Source organism: Rhincodon typus, chromosome 49, assembly GCF_021869965.1.
Source record: "Rhincodon typus isolate 14 chromosome 49, sRhiTyp1.1, whole genome shotgun sequence".
Classification (NCBI taxonomy): Eukaryota; Metazoa; Chordata; class Chondrichthyes; order Orectolobiformes; family Rhincodontidae; genus Rhincodon; species Rhincodon typus.
In genome coordinates, this window is record NC_063380.1 from 3,744,989 (window position 1) to 3,754,052 (window position 9,064).

Sequence of the window (9,064 nt, forward strand, 5' to 3'; positions counted from 1 at the left end):
AACCCCGGCCCCACCTACAAGAGGAAAGAGGCACCGTCAGCGCCAGCGCCCACGCCCACTGGGCGGAGTGTCCCATTCGCCAGCCTTCCCTCCACACCGAGGGAGCTCGGGGAGGAGGTGGTAGGTAAACACCGGCTGGATGTTTGGGTGGGCCGCCAGCCCACTCTGCCTGGAGGGTGGGGTTGGGCCTGTTCGTGTAAACGTGCGAGTGACTGTGTGTTAGCCTGTGTCTGAGAGTGTGTGAAACTGTATTAGCCTGTGTCTCTCAGTGCGTGTGTGTGCGCGGCCCCACGACCGGGCAGAGGAATGGCTCCCAGCGCAAGAGGCCTGCAGGGACACAAATTGATGGGACATGTCATCGTGCGACGGGTTCGTTTGGTATTTTGGAGACCCTTGGGGTGTCAGTGAGGGGGAAGAGAGAAAGAGGTTGACCCTTAGGTTCATTCCATATGTTCGCATCAGTCCCATGACCCTGTTGCTTCTAAATTCTCCTTCCGACACTGCCCCTCTCACCCACACCTACTAGAGAAGGAGCAGGGCTCAAGAAGTTGGTGCATTTCACATAAACCTGTTGCACTATAACCTGGGAGGAGGGGAGGGTCCCTGTACTTTTGGACCTGACTTGATGAACTGGCTCGGGTGGGCGTGGCCATGGAAAGGCAACGTGGCCGAACCCTTGTGGTCCGCGAATGGCCGCGGCCTTGAGCACGGACCGTCCAATAGCGTCCCGAGTTCGCCTGACGGGCAGCGGGGCTGGCCAATGGAAAGGGGAGGGTCGGAGGCGCCGCTGCCCCACGTGGGAGCGGCAGGCGGGAGGGCGACGCGGCGAGCCAATCGGGCACGGCCGTGCTCCGGCCCGTGGGCGGGAGGCGGCAGTGACTGACGGGAGCGCTGGCCAACCGCAGAGCGTCGTATGACGGGCGCTCGATGACGCCAAAAGGCAGTGGGAGGGACGTTAGTCGGACGGTGGATGCATGCCGACCAATGAAGGAAGAGGGGATGGATCCAGGTTGGAGGGCGTGCAGTGAAGACCAATGGCAGAGCTAGAGAGGCGGGATTGTAGCTGATAGACAACAGCATCGACCAATCGACAAGTGGGGGCAGAACCGAGTGTGAGGACAACCAATGGGATAGCTGAGGGGCGGGGTCAGAACTGACAGATACCTACGCTGCCCAATGCTAGGGAGGGACGGTGACGGATAGCCATTCTGTCCAATAGACTGTCGGGGGCACGTATGACGGACGGCCGGCTCGACCAACCGGGTTCCTAAACCCGCCCACCACCTGCGGCGCCGGTGCTCACCGGGAGGTGAAGACTTTGGAGCAGCTGACGGATTCGCTGAGGTCGCACATGGCCCGGTATGCCGCGTCCCGTTCCTTGGATGTCTCGACGTGGTAGGCGTAGAGTGACAGGGCCAGGCCGAGGCCGCAGGCCAGCCAACGAAGCCGGGAGTCCCAAGTCGGTGTCATCGCCGCCATCACTTTCCTCTGCGTGTGGTTTTTGGGGGGGTGGTGCCAGCGTCCTGACGTTGGCCGGCGCGCTGACGTTCCCGCGCAACGCCTGACGGGAGGTGTAGTTCTCTTCGACACCGACGGGAACGTTGCGTTTGCCCATTGGTCAGACCGTTGCGTCATCGCGCCATGCACCATGGGAATTGTAGTTCGTTTCCCTCAACATTTCAATCACTTTCAAACCCCCTGCCCCTTACCCTCAAGGCTGTGCCATTCCTTTGGATTAGTGTCCACTCTCCTTCTGCTGAGGGGCAAGTGCTTGTCCCCATCTACCGCATATATACCCCTCAGCGCTTTGCACTTCTCAATAAGGTCCCCCACACCCTGCCAGCTACCTTCTCAGCCCTCTCTGGTCTAAGGAACACAACCCCAGCCTTGTTCAATCAGAGAAAGATGGTGTTAAATGTCGAAAGGGTTCAGAAAAGATTTACAAGGATGTTGCCAAGATTGGAGGGTTTGAGCTACAAGGAGAAGCTGGATAGGCTGGGGCTATTTTCCCTGGAGCGTGGGAAGCTGAAGGGTGACCTCAGAGGTTTATAAAATCATGAAGGACATGGATAGGGTGAATAGTCAAGCTCTTTTCCTCCAGCATAGGGGAAAGATTTAAAGGGACCTGAGGGGCAACCTTTGCATGCAGAGGGTGACGTGTGAATGGAACGAGCTGCCAGAGGAAGTGGGTGGAGGCTGGTATAATTACAACATCTAAAAAGGCATCTGGATGGGGACATGAATAGGAAGAGCTTAGAGGGATACGGGCCAAATGATGGCAGATGTGAGTAGGTCAATTTAGGGTATCTGATCGGTATGGACAACTTGGAACCGAAGGGTCTGTTTCTGTGTTGTATGACCCTATGGCTGCTCTCTCATTAAGGAAGGACAACCAGTTGGTGGTGGTTTAACACGCGGGTCACTGTGCAAATCTTGACCTCCTCTTCGGAAATAAGGCAGGGCAAGTGACTGAGGTGTCAGTGGGGGAGCACCTTGGGCCCAGCGATCATAATTCTAATCCTTTTTAAAATAGCTATGGAAAAGGATAGGACTTGTGTAAAAGTTAAAGTTTTAATTGGAGTTAAGACAAATTTAGATGCTGTGAGGCAGAAACTTTCAAAAGGTGCTTGGAGTAGCCTGTTCGCAGGTAAAGGGACGACTGACAAGTGGGAGGATTTCAAAAGTGTGATGAGGAGAGTTCAGAGGCATTATGTTCCTGTGAAGGGTCAGGCAGGTAGGATTAGGGAAACAATGGATAAATAAATATATTGAGGCTCCAGTCAAGAATAAGAAGGAGTCATGTATTAGGAATGGACAATTGGGATCAAGTGAATCTCTGGAAGTGTATAAGGGATGTTGGGGCTTTCTTAAGACAGAAAGCAAGACAGCAAAAAGGGGATATGAGATAGCCTTGGCAGATAAGCTGAAGGATAATCCAAAGAGATTCTACAAGTACATTACGAGCAAAAGAACAAAGAGGGCCTCTTAGAGATTTCGCATTAGTTTTTACTGTGGAGACGAGGGAACTTGGAGAAATAAATACTGATGTGTTGAAACAGTCCATATTACAGAAAAGAGCGTGCTAAAAAAACATAAAAGGTGGATAGATCTCCGAAACCTGATCAAGGGTATCCCAGATCGTTGTGGGAAGTTAGGGAAGAAATTGCGGGGCCCCAGCAGAGATATTTGTATCATCTACAGCTATGGGTGAGGTGCCGGAGCACTGGAGGATGGCTAATGTGCCTTTATTTAGGCAAGGCTATGAGGAGAAGCCTGGGAACAATGCAGCTGAGAGTCTGACATCAGTGGTGAGCGAGTTATTGGAGGAGATTCTGAGAGGAAGGTGAGAGGGGAGAGATTCGAAAGGGACCTGAGGGACAACTTTTTCACACAGTGGGTGGTTCGTGTGTGGAATGAACCACCAAAGGAAGTAGTAGATGCAGCAACAGTTATAACATTTAAAAGAAGTTTGGATAGGAACATGAATGGGAATGGTTTAGTGGGATATGGACCGAACGCAGGTAAATGGGACTAGTTGGACCAAAGGGTCTCTTTCCGTGCTGTAAGACTCTATAACTTAGCTGGAGTAGGAACTGAACCAGCTCTGTGCCTCATACCAGCTACACAGCCTCCTGAGCTATCCGACCCCCACTAATGGAAGGATGTGATTGGACTGGCGAGGATGCAGATGAGATTCACTAGGATGCTGCTTGGAATTGTTTTCCTTGGAGCAAAGAAGGCCGAGGGCAGGGGGTGCATTCGAGATGGGGAGAAACATTTCTCTCCTTAACAGAGGGGACAATAACTGTGGGGGCATGTTCAAGACCCGTATTTAGACGAGAACTGGAGACACCAGAACATTGCAAAGGCTACAGGCTCAGTGCTGGGAAATGGGATAGTGTTGATGGCCAGCATGGGCCAAAGGGCCTTCTTCCGAGTTCCGACTGGGAACTCAATCTCTGCCCGGGAACTCAATCTCTGCCTCCCCCCACCTCCCAAAAACCTTGACTCCTCCAACTGCAATGGTCTCAGCTTCTCCAGTGCCAAACAGTGGACCCAAAGTCCCACTCCGTAGCTATTACATATCTCAATGTTACTTGCAGCCAATTTCTTCCAGGAACAGGGCACGCACGGTCATGGTCAGAATCTCCCCTGGGAACACTGTCAGTATCTCTCACACACACACACACACACAAACACAAACACACACCTTCAGAGAGATGTGTGCAGTGTTAGCACCATCAAAATATCAAAACAATAATCACCCCAGTTTCATCTGGAAAGAGTGATCAAATTCAAGAAGAGAATTTTTATTCATCGATGGGATTAGGGCATCACTGGCTGGGTCAGTATTCGTTGTCCATCCCTAACTACCCAGAAGACAGTTGAGAACCACATGAATGTGGGTCTGGAGTCGCATGGAGGCCAGACCAAGTAAGACCTGAAGGATATTCGTAATTGGCTTTTCCGACAATCAGTTCACTGTCATCAGATTTTTCTATTGAATTCATCTGCCATGTGGCAGGATTTGAACCTGGGTTAATAGTCCAGTGTCAATACTTCAGGCCATTGCCTCCCCTGAAGTTATGGTGAACTTGGTTAGACCACACTGGGTGCACTGGAACAACAAATTCAGTGGTGCTATCCCCTGAAGTAATAGAACATAGAACATAGAACATTACAGCACAGTACAGGCCCTTCGGCCCTCGATGTTGCACCGACCTGTGAAACCAATCTGAAGCCCATCTAACCTAAACTATTCCATTATCATCCATATGTTTATCCACTGACCATTTAAATGCCCTTAAAGTGGGCGAGTCTACTATTTTTGCAGGCAGGGCATTCCACGCCCTTACTACTCTCTGAGTAAAGAACCTACCTCTGACATCTGTCCTATATCTATCACCCCTCAATTTAAAGCTATGTCCCCTCGTGCTAGCCACCACCATCCGAGGAAAAAGGCTCCCACTGTCCACCCTATCTAATCCTCTGATCATCTTGTCTAAGGTCTATCTAACCTCCATCGCTACCTTATACTATCATCCATATGCCTGTCTAATAGATATGCAACCTTTGGTGATCCATCGGGGTACAGAGGGTGATAGAGGCAGAAAGCCATCATAACATTGAAGAAATGTTTACACGGGCACTTGCAATGCAAGGCAAAATGGGCCAAGTGCTAGAAAAATGGAATGAGAGAAGCGAGATGGTGGTTTTTTGACCAGAGCAGAGCCCAATGGGCTGTACGTCTCCATCTCAGCTTCACCACCTTGACATATCTGCATCTCCCTACTTCCTTGGCGGGGGGGGGAGGTGGAGAATGCCGGGTGTTGTAGTTCCACAGGTGCCCGCCTGGTGTTTAAGAGGAGCCGGGCTGACTACATCCCCCGTGCGACCTTGCGCACCGGACGTTCGTCTCGACGTGATAAGAGACGACGCATGCGCGTTCCGCACACATTCCGAAGGCCTCGCCGAGGCTGGGCGCACGTGACCCATCGCCGCAGGGTATTCTGGGCGTTGTAGTTTTAGCTGCCGGTAGCCTCGCGGCGGAGTGTAAAGGTCCACCCGCCCAGAGGGACTACAACCCCCGGTAGCCCAAGCGATGACATTTCTTTTCACTCGAGTTAATAATTGATTATCGATATCGACCTGTACTTTTGCAAAACGAAAAGATTTATGTACATTGATTTCTTTCAGCTACAATCTCACCCTTCAGGTCCCCGTCCCTATGAGATGCCGGCGCTGGTCGGTGCACCGCTCTGTCTATGCACTTTCCAGGTCCCGCCCCAATTCTGCATCACCGCAGCAGCGCCCCGTTGTTTGGGCGAACCAATGCGTCCATCAACACATATAATCCAATCGTGGATGCTGTTACCGCCCACTCGCACATTCCCTTCTTTAATTGGCCGGTGTCTGCGTCACTCGGATTCCGATTGGTCGCGCCAACCGTCCGTCATGGTTTAGTCCCGCCGCCTCTACCCGTCTGCGCCTTTTCCTTTCCACGCCTAATTTACATAACGGCCATCCGAAGCCCCCCCATTGGTCCAGTACCCCCCACCGTGGAACGCCTTATTCGGTCATTGGACAGCGCCCCCGTCCGTCAATACCCTGGACCCGCCCTCCCACCCGTCTATTGGGTGAGAGATAGTAGGAACTGCAGATGCTGGAGAAGCCGAGATAACAAGGTGTAGAGCTGGATGAACACAGCAGGCCAAGCGGCATCAGAGGAGCAGGAAGTTTGGGGCCTAGACCCTTGGGTGGTTTGATCCACCCCCACTCAACGTGGGCGCAAAATGAGATGCTATTGGGCTGCCCCTTTCAGCCAATCAAACACCGTATCTGTGGATGCCCGGACTACCATTGGTTGATTGCACGTCGATCATAAGATGTAGTCCCGTCAGACTCTTTCTATTGGCCATAACTGGATGCCCGTCAAGGAGAAGGACGTTCCCAGCGCCCCGATTGGCTGTTCCTCACACACTGGGCGGGGAAGGGTCAATCCTCACCAAGATGGCGGCGGCGCTGAGGGCTTGAAGGGAGGCAGGAGCGGCCCGTCCCCACTATCCCTGCCTCTTGCCCTCTACCATTCACCCAAATCCTTTCTGTCTGTCTCTATGTGTCTACGGGAGACGGGTAAGTGAGGGTTTTGGTGGTTTGAGGCGGGGAGGTGCACCCAGTGAAGTTGTGGGGGAAGGGGTAACGTCCTCAGCCAATCAGGAGCCTGTTGCTAAGGCAAGGGTCATCGGCCAATCATTGGGAAGTGTTCATTGGCGGGATCGTGGAGTTCATCAACCAATCATTGGAGGGACCTGGGCGGGGGTCTTTGGTCAGTCATTGGAGGGATCTGGGGATGGGGTCATCGGCCAATCATTGGAGGGATCGGGAGAGTGGGGGTCATCGGCCAATCATTGGCGAGATCGGGGCGGCGGGTTCATCAGCTAATCATTGGCGGGATCGAGGTGTTCACCAGCCAATCAATGGAGGGATCGGACGAGAGGGTTTCATCAGCCAATCATGGCAGGGATCGGGGCGGAGGCTTCATCGGCCAATAATTGGCGGGAACGAGCGGTTCAACAGCCAATCATTGGAGGGATCAGGGAGCGGGGGGCTTCATCAGCCAATCATTGTAGGGATTAGGGCAGGGGGTCATCGGCCAGTATATTGGAGGGACTTGCGGAGGGGGTCATCGGCCAATCATTGGAGAGATCGGGATGGAGGGTTCATTGGCCATTGGGATCAGGGAAGTGGGGGTCATTGGCCAATCATTGGAGGAATCTGGGGTGGTCATCGGCCAAACGTTGGAGGGATCGGGGGGTCAGCAGCCAATCATTGGAGGGATCGGGGGTCAGCAGCCAATCATTGGAGGGATCGGGTGGGTCAGCAGCCAATCATTGGAAGGATCGGGTGGGGGGGGAGGTGGAGGTCATTGGCCAATCATTGGAGGGATCAAGGGATTATCAGTCATTTGAGGGTTGGGGGAGTGGGGTCTAGAACCAATCGTAAGAAGGATTGAGGGATTTTAACCAATCATTGAAGGGACTGAGGTGTCTTCAGCCAATTGTTGGTGGAATTTGGTGGGTCTTCAGTCGTTGGAGAGATTGGGAGAGTCTTCAATCCATCACTGGTGCTATTGAGGGATCATCAGCCAATCGTTGGATAGTTTGAAGGTTTATTGATCATTGGAGGGATTGAGGGTTTGTCGACCATTGGAGAGATCAGGGTGGGGTGTAGAGCCAGTAATTGGAGCAATTGGAGGTCTTCAGCTAATCATTGAAGGATTTGGGGAATCATCAATCATTGAAGGGTTGTGGGCCAATCATCAGAGGGATTTCCTGGTCAGCAGCCAATCATCAGAGGGATTCTCAGGTCTTGAGCCAATCGTTGGAGGAGTAGAAGGATTGTTGCCCATTCGTTGAAAGGATCGAGGTATCTTCAGACAATCCTTGGACAGCTAAAGGACCCCCTCTCCAGCTTAATAACATTCTTCCTATAACAGGGCGACCAGAACTGGACACAATGCTCCAGAAGGGGCCTCACCAACATCTTGTATAACCTCAACATGATGTCCCCAACTCCTATACTCAAAGGACTGAGCAATGAAGTCAAACGTGCCAAACACCTTCTCAACCCCCCTGTCTATATGTTTCACAAACTTCAAAGAATTATATCCCTGAGCCAGCCCTCCCCCAGGCCTCTCTACAGCACTACCCAAGGCCCTACTTTTAATTGTGTAAGCTCTGTCCTTGTTTGTTTGACCAAAACGCAACACCTCACGTTTATCCAAATTGAACTCCCTTGCCCCTCCTTGGCCCATTGACCCAATGGATCAAGATCTCATTGTAACGTTGGTATGGTCCCTGACAAGGGAGGCTGTTTATAAAGACGAAAGCGCCCATGGTAACGAAGGTTATGCGTGGGCGTGGATTAACTGCGGGCTGGGAGACGGAGAACAGAGTGGGGGAGCAAACGGTTGGCGTTTTGAGAGAGGGGGGGTGCGAGGAGTGTCAGGTGGGCTTCAGGAAAAGCTGCGTTTGGACAGGCGTGCTGAACGTGGCAGGGAAAATAGAACGCAGGGAAAAGTGAGCTGGTTCAGTCTGATAAAAATCATATCGAGGTTTTCTCAAACAGCAACGTTTAAACATACAAAGGTGACCTTGTGCAGAATTTTTATATAGAAGAGGAGCTGATTGTCAGGTGGACTTTTTCATGAAACATACAGCGAGCAGTTTCACCCGTCACCCTCCCATGCAGCGAAGACAATTTTTTTAAAAAAAGCGTGCTCAGAGGGCTACGTGCAGTCCTGGCCTCCCTGTCTCAGTGCCGCAGGGGGACTGCATAGAAGGTTCGCCAGACTTTGTCCCCAGGATGGTGGGACTGCCGGGGTGGAGAAACTGGGCCCCCATATTCGCTGGGGTTGTGAACGACGAGAGGCGATCTCGTCGAGTCCTACACCATACTAAGAGGGAGAGATGCGGGTAAGGAGTAAACCCGCCCCCTCTCCAGCACCGCCCCCCCACTGCTACATGGATAGGAAGGGTTTAGAGGAATACTGGCAAATGGGACA